We start from the raw sequence: 15,689 nt of genomic DNA on the forward strand, positions 1-15,689 counted from the left end.
AAATTCAGGACAAAACTTTGTGAATAAATGTACTTTTTTCAGACACATCAGAGGAAGTTGTACAATAGTATAAAAGTAAGTAAATAGACAACCACTTAAGTACAAGTCAAAAGAAGGTTAAGACAATCATGCACTTCACTTTTATTTGGTATGCGTGCAGCTTTGAGCAACTGTAGAGGTCTTTTTGTGGTATTTCATATGATAATTTACATTCTGTCATCCATCAATTCTTTCATCCATGATTCAATAATTCACCATTCATTCTGTCCTTCCATCTATGTGCCCATCCATATCCAAACCTTTTCAATAATTTCCAAACCTATCCATCATCTATATTTCCATCCATCATTTCACTCATCCATCCCTTCAGCCACCCTTTCACTCATCCATCCACCCTTTCACCCAATCCATCCTTCCATTTATCCATCCACTCTTCCACTCATCCATCCATTCACTCATCCATCTAACCATTTACCCTTTCACCCAAGCCATCCTTCCATTTATCCATCCACTCTTCCACTCATCCATCCATTCACTCATCCATCTAACCATTTACCCTTTCACCCAAGCCATCCTTTCACTCATCCATCCACTCTTCCACCCATCCATCCACTCATCTATCTAACCATTTACCCTTTCGCCCATCCAGCCATCCTTTCACTTACTCATCCATCCACCCAGTCACTCATCAGTCCACCCTTTCACTAATCCACCCATCTTTTTTTCAGCTCTCCACCCTCCCTTTCACTCATTATACATTCTTTCACTCAGCATCTTTACATTCTTTTCACTCATCACTGCACCCATTCGCCCATCCATTCTGCCAATCATTCATCCATGCTTTCACTCATCCATCCATTCTCCCTTTCTCTCTCCATTCCCCTTTCTCTTAGCCACCCATCCTTCCAGCCACACTTTACCCATACACCCACTCACCCATCCAGTTGCAGACGGAAGAGGCCCATCAAGAACTTCACACTCGCTGTAGTTCCTAAAGCAAGGGCTGGGTGGGGTGGGGTGGGAAGAGTTCACTATGCACCTGCACATAGGCAATCTGAAAACTTGGAAGTCATGAGTCATGCATTATACACAGGGCCAGGATGTGAGGTGACTGTGACATAGTGTTGTTTCAAGGGCTTTATGTGGGATGAAAAAACTGGGGGTCTCTCCAAGGGGTGTGTGATGTAATTAAGGGCTTGGCTTAAAACACCTAAGCTAAAAAATATGTGCTGAGCATAGTGTGCAACCCGACTGGTATTTTGCTGTTTCTATCATTGCATCCAGTCACATTAGCCCATCTACAAGCCATGACTATTGGCTTTGTCAATGGATGTTAGCTGCATAAAATAAATAAAAAAGCAGAAACTATGGCTTTGTTGTATATAATATGAACAATGCTTCAGCTCTGAAATGATAAGACTGTGAAAGAACTATAAGTTCTTTTTAACTTTTTTACACTGTAATCGTGGTACTTCTCTTCTACATATTCTTTTTGTTTGCCTGCTTGGTTTATCTTTTTCTTCTGTGGCATAGTGTTTTGGAATGATACCTGGTACAGAAAAGGGTCTGGGTCACAGTAAGTAATGGGAATCCTACAGTTTGTGTACTGTTGTGTCCTTAAGTGCACCAGGGACCCATTTGAAACAAGAGCTATTCCCAATTTGCCCGCCAACTCCCACCTGCAGCAGATTTGGGAATTTGAGTAAGGCATGAATTATGCACCCCACAGGTATTTAATTTCCTGCCTGGTTTTCGCCAGGCAAATCCTGGCTCAAATCACATAGAGAAAAGTGCGAAAGAAATCTGAGTTTCTGCAACTTGGAGTCGGAAAAAAACATGCACAAGCAAACCGTTATTCCTCATTCTGGGGGTCCAAACGGCAACCCTGAATGAAGTGCAACATGTCACCCGAAAAATGCTGTACCCCGTGTCAATGGTGTTTACTAAATGCTCAGCTCACACCTAGATTTGTGTGAGAATCAAAATGGGATTCAAAGTGATAAAATTTCAAGTCCGCTTTATATTGCTGTAGGCTATGTAGACTAGTGTTCAGTGTCACGCTCCACTCACGCCTATAGAGGAGTCTTACATTTAAATGTTTACCATCTAGCCCCTACCGAATGCCCTGCCCAAGACTGTTGGAGACCACCACATGTTTTCACACCCCAGACTGGCCCATTGTCATTCTGCATGTGGTAATCAGCCTGCACACAGAATGAGAATGGGCGAGGTGGGGCTGCTCCTGTGCTTTGCAGATGAGTGCGAGGCAGCCCGAAATTACGGACAAAAGGCGTCCGTAAAAGGGATCCTCACAGACAACGGACGTGAGGTCCAATTTACGGACTGTCCGTGAAATTTCGGACGGTTGGTCACCCTACCTAACATACTAGTCGATATTGTTTGACATAATAGGATTGAATTGTATAAAATGGGTAGTTCAAAGTTGTTCCAAATGAGGCTTCAAACATTTCTTTCACAGGGCCTCCAAAATCTTTACTATGAAACTAGTGGCGTAATGAAACTTGAGGGGCCCCCCTGCAAGGTACATGTTGCAACTAATGCACTGCCTCGGAGTTCCATGCTCTTCCGTATCTGCGGAGGGAACAGTTCTTCATGTTACAGCACTGGGCGTAGTGCTTTGCATGAGCACCCCGGACCACGGTATTGTGCAATTCCTCTTTATTTCGTGCTAGGCGGCATGGCGCGTTTCAGCTCCCACCGGAGCCTTGATCACATGACATATGTTGCTATATATATATATCCAACAAAGTTTGTCCTCTTGACAGAAGCCCGCAATAGGAGGTAAATAATATGCGTTTATTCAGGGAGAAAACAGCAACTTCACAGACGTGGTGGTGTCAACCTCTGTAATGCCCAACGCATTTCGTGCTCTTGAAGCACTTGATCACAGGCTGCTCTTGAAGGCACGCACAAACTGAAACTCCCAGCACCTGTTATACATTGCGATAATCTCGCTCGTGGGCGTGGACAGGCATGCTGCCTGATGGTCTTTGTGGTGCTGGGAAATGTAACTACAGTGAGTAGCTTGTGCAGTGTCCCAAATTGAAGCAAAATAAACACCCCAGTAGGCTGGTGACACAGTCTCATACCCTGGAAGGTGCCCCTCGTTTTTCTCTCCTCGCAGCTCCTGCCTCATCATGCTGACGTCGAGTGATGCCAGCACCGATCCACTTACACGGCGGGGCTTCTAACGCAGCAGGACTGGCCGCCCAAAACAATCCAACAAAGTTTGTCACACTATTTACCTCCTGTTTCGGGCTTCTTTCAAGGGGACAAACTTTGTTGGATTGTTTTGAGCATCCAGTCCTGCCGCGTTAGAAGCCCCGCCGTGTAAGCGGATCGGTGCTGGCGCCAATTGACGTCGGCATGATGAGGCAGTAGCTGTGAAGAGAGAACAATGAGGGGCACCTTCAAGGGTAGGAGACTGTGTCACCAACCCACTGTGGTGTTTATTTTGCTTCAATTTGGGACACTGCACAAGCTACTCACTCCGCTCAAGCAGAGTCCCAGGATTGCTGCCAACACTTCCTGGTTGAAGTGTTGGCAGCCAATCAGATTTAAACACTGGGACTGCTGGATCTGCGGAAGATCCGCATCCCGATGTATACACATTTTGATTTCCTTTAATATTTCCAAAACTACTGAATGGATTTACACCAAATCACAAAAAGCACGATCTTTGGACCATCAGCTAGCTTTAGGCCAAATTTTGTGTAATTCCGTCCAGCGGTTCGTGCTGTAGTAGTTTCTAAAGGTCCTATTTGCTGCAATCGTGGGAGATAGAGGCACAATTAAGTGCGTATATTTACCATCAAAGTATAAGTCGCGCACCTCAGTACACAGTCTTGTCACTTCACTTGCCACATAATAATAACTATAACTCACCCCTTCACCATGCACTAGTTATACCCTTGCATATTACATAACTTAAAGCATTTGAGCCCATAGCATTCATAACAAAACTTATAACATCTGAAATTAAGTGATTTGTGAGAACACCGTGAATGGCAGAGTGGCGAGTTATGTGGCGTAGTATCTAGTGTTGTAAGAAATAGAAAACACTGGATTGTGGTAGAGTGGCGTGGTGTAGAGTGCAGTGGAGTGGTGTAGAGTGGAGTCTGTTAATTAAAACTGGCATATGGGGACAGTGTGTGAACAGATGTAAATGTTATATTGCAGAAATAGAAAAAACAAAGAGAAGGAGGTAGAGGAGGTAGGAGGGACTCGTCCTCCAGTAAGTTTTATTAGAAAAACACATAGGGCCAGATGTAGGTGTCCATTTACCGACCGGTAAGGGCCCAGATGTTGAGCAATGCTCTCACATTCTGCTCAAACCCGCTACTTGTCACTTGCCTTCTGGCATGTTAGCATATGAGCCAACACCTTACAAGACAGCAGAACTAGACAAGTATAACTATATTTGGCCAAGTTGGTCTGCATCTGAGCATGTGTACTTGCTCCAGGGATGACTGCAGCGCCAAGGCTCATGGCGGCTGCACCTGGCACATAAGGTTGTACATATTGTGGCTATTTCCATGAGCATGGGACTGGTCTTATGGAAAATGTAATGTACTGACTTACCCGCATATCTTGGAACTTGCTAAATTAATTTTTAAAGTATTACAAGCTATTATTTGAGTACCAGCTGATCATTCAATGGATTTATCATTGTATGAACATAACTTTGCTAATACGCATTGTGTAGCAATGCACTTTGGCATTTCATGGCTGTTTCTGGGCATAGGAGTATTTATCTGGGCATATGAGTATTTATCTCGCCATATGAGGCTGATCTTTGGCTTGTTACAGCAGTACCTGGGCAGATTACTTCTGCCCCCAGCATATGGTGCTTGTGCTTAACCATATGATGACTCTACTTGTACCTTTTGTGGCTGTACCAGGTATATAAATAATGCAATGTATACCATGTTACAGGTGTAGCGGACTGCAGGGGACTTTTCTTGGGTATATTACGACTGTATCTTTATGTACGAGCAGGATTAGTTTGGGGCCAACATGTAGAATTTACCCATTATCTAGAATGGCATTTCTGGGCTTAATCGATGATTTCATAGAATATATACTGCTGCTACTTTGAGGTTTCATCTGTACATTTACAGAACTTTATAATGGAGCTAGTGATGTTCTGGGGTGGGGGGGGGGGATATACCTGCGCATATGATGACTGTGTTTGCTGTGTGAGAGTGCATGGAGTGTTCCTTGAGATAATCTGGGCATTTGAGACTGTACTAAACTGTATTAAACATGTGAGTCTATTCACAGAACCTTTGTCTGCACCTCTGTGCGTGGGCATTTGAGGCTGTACCTGTGGGCAAGATAAGATGGCTACAAGACTATACCTCGCATATGATGGTTGTAACTGCCCTTGTAAGACTGACTTAAAGTGCAAACATGTGCATAAGCAGTGACACCCTTTGGTGCCATAGGATGGCTGTACCTTGGCATATGGGGCTCTATCTGGTTTTACATAGTTGGAACTGGGCACATTTTTGTTGCTTTTTTGGTGTCCAGTCAATGAAGGTATTGAATATTTCAACATGATATTTCAGGAGTTAAGCGAAATGAATGTGTTTAATTTTTCCCTCTGATATGTTTCCTGCATGAGTGAATTTACTGAAAACTGAAAGTCTTGATTATTTGGAAATTGATGCAGCTTTCAAGAACATTTGTTAGGTCTATTTTGAGAGACTATGGTCTGTTAGTAGCATTTAACGCTTTTATTTAGTTTGGGGGTAATCATTGCTGAATTGCAGAACACTTGAGCCCTTGGGTGTAATTTAAAGCTGCAGTACACGTATATAGAATGTGATTGCAGCAATTCAGATGATATGTAATTTTCTGACACATAATTTGATCTTATCTGGCAAGTGAACATTACAGGTACACCTTATATCCTGCTGTATAATTTACAGATGTTCTTATTTCTTATGGTACGGGATTTTTATTTGGAACATAACACCGGTGCTCCTTTTCCTGTGGAATAGACTTTTGCCTTATTTGCATCTTGTGTTTCTATCTGGCACACACACTATATTTCGATAGCAAAAAAGTATGCTTGCATCTATAACGAAAAAATGTTGCTCTGTACAAAAACTGTAGGCACAGAAGGAAGATGTTTGTGCCAGAGGAGAACTAGTGCCTACCTCATGCTCTGTGTTCCCAGTGGAAAATTCTGCATGAAAACATTATGCCCGGAAATGTGCCAGAACAAAAGGCCAGTCGCTGTTCCTGTGCCAGTTGCTATTAAATCATCCTTATGGGCATTTGTCATGCTGCTTCACAAACGGTACTTTTCCAAGCTCAATATGTACGAATGCACTTCTACATTTTGTCCATTTCCGATATGAGCTTCAAGGAGAATAGTAAAAGTATATATTAGAGGCTAACCAGATGAACCAAGTATCGAGTCAAACTGAGGCAGAAAAGATAATCTATGCATATTGATAGTATAAACACAAATTCTGATGATTTACAGCAGTGGTGACAAGTGTTGGTTCAATCACCAATTAAAGGTGGGTCAGAGCCTATATTTCATCTCATGGTGTGTCATTGCGGCTTTGATGGTGAAGTAGGTTTTGTACTGGCGAACCGAGTAGCACCCAAAATTCTTTAGGCAGGGTACAGTGTCTCGGAGCGAGGTGTTGTTTTTATGACACATGCGATCGCTCATGTCTCATCTTCTACTGGGGCATTATTTTCGTCGCTTGGGCGCGACCCTAACAGTGTTGGTTCATCCCATGGATGTGCTATTGGAAATTGCTAAGCACCCTGCAGTGGGCAGCAGACTCTCTCAACCAAGAGCGCAGCTAGGTCTTAATTTCGGGGGGGGGGGAATAACATGGCAAATGAAGGGGCGTGGCTAATGTTAATCAATGGGGCGGGGCTAAAATGGCAGATAATCAGGATCGATTAATGCTCAGGTCAAGCGGAGAAAACATGCAACCCGAAAATTCCCCCCTCGCACCCCAAAACCCATTACCACCCTGAACCCTGAAATCATCCCCCTAGAACCCCAAACCCCATACCCGCGCCGATCCCTAAAATTACACCCTTACCCCCCCAAAACCATTACCCACCCTGAGCCCTAATATTACCCCCTGGCACCCCAAAACCCATTACCACTCTGAACCCTAAAATCAAACCCTGGAGCCCCAAAACTCATACCTGCGCTGATCCTTAAAATTACACCCTTGCCCCCCAAAACCCATACCCACCCTGAACCTTAAAATGACCCCTGGCACCCCAAAACCCATACCCATGCTGAACATTAAATTCCCCCCTGGCACCCCGAAACCCCTACCCACCCTGAACCCTAAAGTTGCCCCCTGACATCCGAAAACCCACACCCACCCTGAACCCTAAAATTCCCCCTCACATCCTAAAACCCATACCCACCCTGAACCCTACAATTAACTCCATAGCACCCCAAAACCCTTAACCACCCTTAAACCCTAAAATTACCCCTGGCACACCAACACCCATACCCACGCTGAACCCTAAAATTACCCCCTGGTTCCCCAAAACCCATACCCACCCTGAAGCGTAAAATTACCCCTGGCACCCCAAAACCCACACCCACCCTGAACCCCTAAATTACCCTCCTGGCCCCCAAAACCCATACCCGTCCTGAACCCTAAAATTACCCCCTGGCACACCAAAACCCATTACTACCCTGAACCCTAAATTTACCCCTGGCACCCTAAAGCCCATACCCACTCAGATCCCTAAAATTACCCCCTGGCACCCCAATCCTGAACCCACTCCCTGGCACCCTAAAACCCACACCCACCCTGAACCCAAAAGTTACCCACTAGCACCCCAAAAAATGAACACTACAAACTTACACTACATTTGCATATTCGGAGGGAACTCTCCTCTTTGACGTTTCCATGTAAGTCAAAAACAACATTCACTTAGAGTAACCTAGATATGCAGGCAGTAGGTAATGCTGTGCTGAAGAATGCATTAAAGTTACTGAAACTTACATAAAAAACAGCTGCCTGCTCTTCTGGTACTATTCAGTTGAGTTGGGCTGATCAGCAGAACTGCGTCTTGGCATCTAGCCCCTCCCGAAAATCTCACAGTGTGGACAGGTGTGGGTCAAATGTTTCCTGGTTTCTCCTTGCCAGGGCCTCCTCTGCTTCTGCGTCGTTGGTGCCCTTGGATGCAAAAAGAGAAATGGCCCTGTTCACCATTTATCTGGTGAGCAGCGCCCTGGATGTGAATTCCCAACAAGTGCACAGACAGCAGGCGGAAAGGGATGTCCAGTGCAGGTGAAGCTTTTCCTTTGTAAATTAATTCCTGCTGGCGTCATAGCCCAGGGTTTGCGGTTTGTGCACTTGTATGGAATACACATCCATACAAGTGCACAGAAAGCACACCCTGGGCTATGACGCCAGCAGAAATTCCTTTACAAAGGAAAAGCGTCACCTGCACTGGCCGTCCCTTTCCCCCTGCTGTGTGCATCTTCCCACTCCCACCCCATGCTGAACACATCAAGTGCTTAGGTGAAATCCCTGCCTTCAGGCAAGGATATTACCTCGGCGCCAGTAAAGGAAAACAAGAGGTGGGGGCAGGGGATTCACTGAAACTGTTCAGAGGCTGGCTGGCTCGGGCTGCTGGGCCTCTCAGAAAGCATCATAAAAATGACATTCTCAGCTCGCAGTCATTTCAGTGCGTGTCAAATTAGCCCGGGCTGAAGAAGATGAGGGGGGGGGGCTGAAGCCCGCTGAGCCCAATGGGTGTTGTGCGCCTGCTCTCAACAGCAGGCCAATGAAGGGTTGAGATCATTCAAGAATGTATGGTGGTAAGAGTGTTGATCATCCACTTCCATGGTGATTTTTCTTTTTTGCTGAAATTAAAGCCAAATCGGGACACTGCGTTTGAGCCCTGCATGTTTTGGAACAAGTGAATAGAACAGGCATGCGCATCTCCATGGACAACAACGAACACTGTCCTGCCTGCCGGAGCTGTCAATGTGTCTGGCACTCCTTTTCAATAATTGTTTAATTGGGGGCCACCGCACAGCATGTGCTAAACGGAATCTGGGGTGTTCAGGACTAGAGGCAGAGACAATTCTGTTCAGTCTGCTGGGCCCGATGTAAGTTCTTAATAAGATGTTGAATTTAATGTATTTGAATCCGCGGTTGCAAATTTTGTAGGGATAAGCCAGAATCGTATTCCATTCCAAGTCACAAAGCTATTTGTCTGTCTGTTTCCCAGGAAATGTCAGCTTTTTTGTTGTTGCAGTTTTTATATAGCGTGAAGTCAGTTCATGGGCATTTACATAAACACCAGTTACATTACACAAGGTCAGATTCCAAATGAATTGCTATTGATCATAATCTTATAGATATTTATGTGTATATGTCACTTAGGGCAATCAGACCCTCAAAATCTTCTTCTTTTATTAAAAGAACACAGTTGCACCCTACTAAGTGTCTAAAAATAAAAACCTCTCTTACAATCAGTTGTCACTGCGACAAACACAGCACCATTTTAGGATCTGTGGATGGAATCCAAACACTGATTGGCAAAGCCAATAGGTTTTGCCTATGCGAGATCTACGCGAGCTTCTGTGAAACATGACCTAAAGTAAAGAAACAAAAGCACTATTAATCGGCTTGCATTGACCGTGTGAAAGAACGTTCTTTAAGTCATGTTGCACAGCAGCCAGCGCTGCTGTGTGTAGCGTTCTAGTGTTTTACGGGTCTCGGCTGAGACCCGGAAACACCTGCAAACATTGTAACACCTTCTGGCCAGGCGTGGCCAGGAGGCTTTAAATAAACGGACGGTGGTCGCTCGTGGCTTCCGGTCCATGCAACCAGTAATAGAGTGTGGTCTCAGTGATCTGTATGTGTATGTCGTTAGCCCGTGGCCCTTGAGTAGTTGGCCACGTCTTGCTCCCCTACACTGGCGACGAGGGTGGGGACGATTGTGAAGGACCCCGACGAAGGAGCAAGCTGTCCTTACCGTGATTGACGTGTCGGTGCGGTCGTGGGTTTGCACATCGCCTGCGACACGGTGTCGGGAGAGTGAGTGACATCGCTGGAAGACTGGGAGACACACCGGTAAGCAGCGTGAGAGTGGCTGCGCGTGGGACCGGCCAGTCAGGAGCCCTGCGGGAGTCGACGGCGCGAGGCAGGCTGTGCGGCAGGGAAGGCCCGGCTGTCGTTGCAAGTGGTGTGCGCATGCGCAGTGAGCGCGACGCTACTCCCCAGCGCTGGAGACGCGCGAAGAGGCCTCCGTTCCTCGCAGTGGCATTGTGAGGCGTAACGTGGCACCGAGCAGCCGTGAACGGCTGGTGTGAGCAGTGGACACGCGCCGCAGGCAGAAGTACCAGCGTGAGGTGCAAACAAGCACTGATAAAGCCAAGAGAAACGAATATTATGAGGAAGGCATTGAAATAGTGGACAGAGGGATAAAGTGTGGAGAAATAAAGAGGTGAAGGCGCCCATCACTCGTGTGAAAGCCAAGCACACAGGAGCATTAGTCAGGCCATAGTCACAGTGAAGTAAGGAAGGCGCACAGTGCGCAAGGAAGGCTAAGGGGTTGGAGGAGACCCAAACTGTCAAGAGGATGTCGGGGCAAGATGCAGCGGCTACAGGAGAGGCACAACAAGTCGCAGCCCCAGGGCAGGTAGCAGGGCCGGTGGGACAACAGGCAGCAGGACCTGTGATTCAACAGTCGCCGCACTCCCAGATCAACCCAATCCCACCGTTCAGCGCGCTGATTGATCCAAGCACAGCAGCACCAAGATGGACAGTATGGTTGAGCCGCCTAAACATTAATTTCACGGCGACACGGGTAAGAGACAATGAGGTAAAAAGGTCCCTACTGTTGCATTTCGGAGGGGATGAACTCTATAAACTGTTTGCACACTTACCTAACACAGGGTTATCAACAGACTATGATGCGGCAGTACAAACGCTGAACGCGCACTTCGATCCTCAATTGAATCCCCACTATGAAAGGTTCAAATTTAGACAGTCTAAACAAAGGGAGGGGGAAACGATGGACGCTTTCCATGCAAGGCTAAGAGAGCTAATAAGCACATGTCCAGACGATGATCAGACGAAGGAGGTAACCGCTCAACTGATTCAGGGGTGCAGAAGCAAGCATTTGATGACTCTGATCTTAAGACAATCCCGCATCACACTTGATGAAATATTAATGTTAGCCAGGTCACATGAGTTGTCGGATGCACGTGCCACGGTGATGGAAGCAGCGATAAATCCGTCCACGAGAGCAGAGGTGACAGTGAAGATGGAAAGAGTGGATGCCCTGCGAAGCAGTAACCGCGGAGGCAGGGGAAGATGGCCGACCCGGACACAACGCGCACGCCATGCGGTGCCTGCGGATACGAAGAACACAGCCAAAATGTCTGCCCTGCACGTGGCAAGGCATGTGCCAAATGCAAGGGGCTGAACCATTTTGCCAGTGTCTGCAGGGGTGGTGCAAGAGGGAGTCTCAGAGGTCAGGAGACGGCGGGGAAGAGGACGCCGAACAAAGCAGTCAGGCAACTCACTCTGGATGACACCCGAGAAACGAATCCCTCGAGAGGATGCAGATCGCAGCCCCAATATCCGCAGAGGTTAGACGACTCGTCAACGGATGATGAGGAAGAATGTTACTACGTGTCATTCATTAGTGTACTGAAGAGGAGGCGAAGACCGCAACCAAAATGTCAAATTCAGATCGACGGATCGAAAGTGACTGGAGTGATAGATACTGGGGCCACAATTAACGTGATGGGCAGTCAACACTATAAAGCGTTAAAGCCAAGACCACAGCTGGTGCCATCGAAAGCACGGATTCTAACATATGGCAGCACAACGCCACTACCTCTGAAAGGAAAAATGACTGTGCAAGTAAAAGCAGAAGGGCAAGAGCTGACGACAACCTTTCATGTGATCGATAGAGAGGCGGATCTGCTGATTGGGAGTCACACGGCAAAGGACCTCAAGTTAATAGCTTTCGCAAATGCGGTGAAGGCGCTACACACGGAGGAGATCCTTCAAATGTTCCCGTCACTTTTCCAAGGGCTAGGCGCCATCAAAAGGCCACCAGTTAAACTACATATCGACAAGGCGATACAACCGGTGGCGTTACGTCATAGGAGAATCCCGTTCCATCTCCGGTCAGCGGTGGAATAAAAACTGAGGAACTTAGAAGAGCAAGGGGTAATAAAGAAAGTAACCAGACCGACACCATGGGTATCGCCAATGGTGATTGCGGAGAAACCCCGACAGCCCGGAAAAATCCGAATATGCATTGATATGCGGATGCCAAACAAGGCAATCAAGAGAGAGAGACATCTCACGCCGACAGTCGATGACATTTTGACAGACTTGAATGGAGCACAGTGGTTCTCCAAGCTAGACCTCAATGCAGGTTATCATCAGCTCAAACTAGCAGAAGAGAGTCATTACATTACGACGTTTTCGACACACTTAGGGCTGAGAAGATATAAAAGGCTTAACTTCGGCATCACCTCTGCAGCGGAGATCTTTCAAAATACGATCAAAGAGATCTTGTCCGGACTAAACGGAGTACTAAATGTCAATGATGACATTCTCATCCATGCGAAAACAAGCGAAGAACACCACAAGAGATTGAAAGCCACGCTCCGGAGGCTAGCAGAGTTTGGGGTCACGTTGCACAAGGAGAAATGTCAATTCTTCAAACAATCGATTGAATATTTTGGATATGTCTTTGATTCAGAAGGAGTCAAGGTGGACCCCCGGAAATCATCAGCGATAAAATGTGTTCCGGCCCTGATGACTGCCTCAGAGGTGAGAAGTTTCATGGGCATGGCACAATACTGTGCCCAATTCATTCCACAGCTAGCTACGATTGCTGAGCCCCTAAGAAACCTGACGAAGAAAGAAAAAGCGTGGAGATGGTCTCAAATCGAAGCGGAAGCGTTCGACAAGATTAAAGCAGCCCTGCTGGACAGCACAACAATGGCGTATTTTGACACTGCAAGATCAACGGAAATTCTCGTAGACGCCAGCCCGGTAGGTTTGGGTGCGCTTCTGACTCAGGAATCAGAACCTGGTGTGTGGGTTCCCCTGGCCTTTGCAAGTAAGGCCCTCACGGCGACTGAAGCAAGATACTCTCAGATAGAGAGAGAGGCGTTAGCAGTGAAGTGGGCCTGCAATCATTTCCACCTGTATATCACCGGACAGCCCTTCAGGATGGTCACGGATCACCAACCGTTAATACCGTTGTTTAGAGGAACGGCCCCACACCCTCCGCCTCGGATTGAGAGATGGGCCATTCAGATTCAACACTACCAAATGGAGTTAGTATACAGACCTGGAGCAAAGAATCCAGCGGATTTCCTGTCACGACATCCCCCGGAGGAAGGGGAGGCTGAGCGTGACCAAGAGTTACAGACAGAGGAATTTGTAGATATGGTCTCCCAACTGGCGTGTCCCCATGTCTTGTCAGCGGAGGAAATCGTAAGTCAATACGACAATGATGCCGTTATTGCCAGAGTCAAGACAGCGATAGACGCTGGGTCCTGGGAAAACTTCCTACGCAATGTCAGTGACTGGAATGAAACAGACTGCATTCGTTTGTCCCAGTTCTGGATGGTGCACAATGAGCTAAGCAAGGCAAGCAATGGGCTCCTACTGCGAGGGTCATGGGTAGTAATCCCGGTCTCTCTCCAAGACCAAGCGACTCTGCTAGCCCACGAGGGGCACCAAGGAACAAGAAGGATGAAGGCAAGGACGCGGGAAAAGGTGTGGTTTCCCCACATGGACGAGAAAGTGGACAATGTAGTAAAAACCTGCTGAGCTTGCCAGTTGACTAGTGCCCCAGAATCACCAGCACCAGTCATCACAGATGAACCCGCCCCATCCCCATGGAGCTGGATCAGTCTGGACTTTGGTAGTTTTCCCGATGGGCGAGTGACAGTGGTAATGGTAGTTCTCTTCCAGGGGATCCTCATCAAAGTCATAAGCATTAGAATATTCCCGCCCATGCACGGGACCCCGGAAACACTATATTATATGTGCCCCACATATATATATACATATATATATATAAATAATATACATATAAAAACAAGCAATAGCAGCCAAATACATTAGAGCTGAAATATGCTGTGAAGAATTTTGTCGGGATTGAAAGCAGCACAAGAACCCACAAGCGCCACTAACCTGACTCCGATGGCCAGCAGAGACGATAGACGATAGTCCTCCCAACTCCGCACTGCACAAACCCCAACAATGGAATATACCCACTATTCGAGCATGTACAGAAAGGGGCCGGGAGGTGGTTTGGCATCGGGGGATCTGGTACTTCTGGTATCGTCTGGTCGATATACCCACGAGGTTACCGGTACTGGGACACTGCAGATGGAGGAGAGGACAGAGAGCAATAAATTAATACCACAACTGTAACTGTCTGAACTCTTGTCCCCCCCTTTGATTCTAAACTCACCAGTTTCTCAACCCCATGTATCCGAGAATGAATCCATGAATACACTCTGCACTCTTGTGAAGATGTTGCCAGAAGTACGGAGAAGTTAGCTTCACTTCTCGACCTAAAACACACTAAAGATGTCTAGGGTAGATATAAGAGGGCTAATTGTACTCGGCGTTAAAAGACACGCTTCGTGAGAACCACAATACTCCTTGTGGAAAGGTGTAGCCCAAGTAGCAGTTACTGTCAGTAAACATGGACAGAGAGAATTGGAACCCCTCGTTACATAAACCATAATGGAAGATGCTCCTGCACCAACTAAACAAATATCAATAACCAACAAGACAATATGGTAGGAGGCGAGCCCGCACTCCTCAGGTATACTTGCACGGCAGGATACGGCTTGCAACAATGATTCTACTGGAATTCTGACCACGCTGGCTCTTCGTCGGCGCTGGTTGCACAAACGATAACTGACCACGCTGGCTCTTCGTCGGCGTCATTGCTTATCAGAAAACTGACCACGCTGGCTCTTCGTCTGCGTCGTTGCTTATCAGAATACTGACCACGCAGGCTTTTCATCGGCGTAGATAAAGGTACCTCAACTCAGAGAGAGAACAAACAATACTGCTAACGAGAGAATACGGAACAAGATTGACAAGCCCCGTTATGTTCCGGAGGTGGAGTTTAAATAAGGTCCTCCCATTGATTCAACCCCCAGCGCCGGATGGCCTTCTGGGACTTGTAGTATTTCCGTAAGGGGCGTTCAGTACGGAATCTTTTGCATTTGGCTGTGTCGATGGTGGCGATCGCTACAAATTTCCACCATACATGTATAATAAGCATTAGAAACATGAGAAACAACACCAAAGATTGTTTAGAAACTGTTTTAATGCTCAGAAAGCAGTAGAAATTCTCATAAGTCACTGGAAGCATAGGAAGCTCCCAGGCTGCATTGCAAACACACAGTCTAAAAAGACTGAAAAGCTAACCTGTAGCTGAATAGCAATAAACTGACACCGTGCCTTTAAGGCACTCATGACCCCCTGTATCCCATCATGCCCCAGGGGTGACAGTTAGGTCAGTTGTTCTTTCCGGCTCCTTCAGTGAAGGACCCTGGTTACACAACTCCACTATTTTTCTGGTTTTTGACAGAAAAATACTTAATTTTTGACAACTTTTACTCTTACTTCGACATTTAACAACTAGTC

At 46.6% G+C, this 15,689-nt stretch overlaps 1 protein-coding gene across 2 annotated transcripts in view; it reads left to right on the plus strand.

The window, feature by feature from the left end:
* Positions 1 to 15,689, plus strand: part of CCDC146 (coiled-coil domain containing 146) — a 1,211,813-nt gene that overhangs the window by 336,691 nt on the left and 859,433 nt on the right. The window lies entirely within an intron of this gene.

Source organism: Lissotriton vulgaris, chromosome 1_1 (genome assembly GCF_964263255.1).
Source record: "Lissotriton vulgaris chromosome 1_1, aLisVul1.2, whole genome shotgun sequence".
Lineage (NCBI taxonomy): Eukaryota > Metazoa > Chordata > Amphibia > Caudata > Salamandridae > Lissotriton > Lissotriton vulgaris.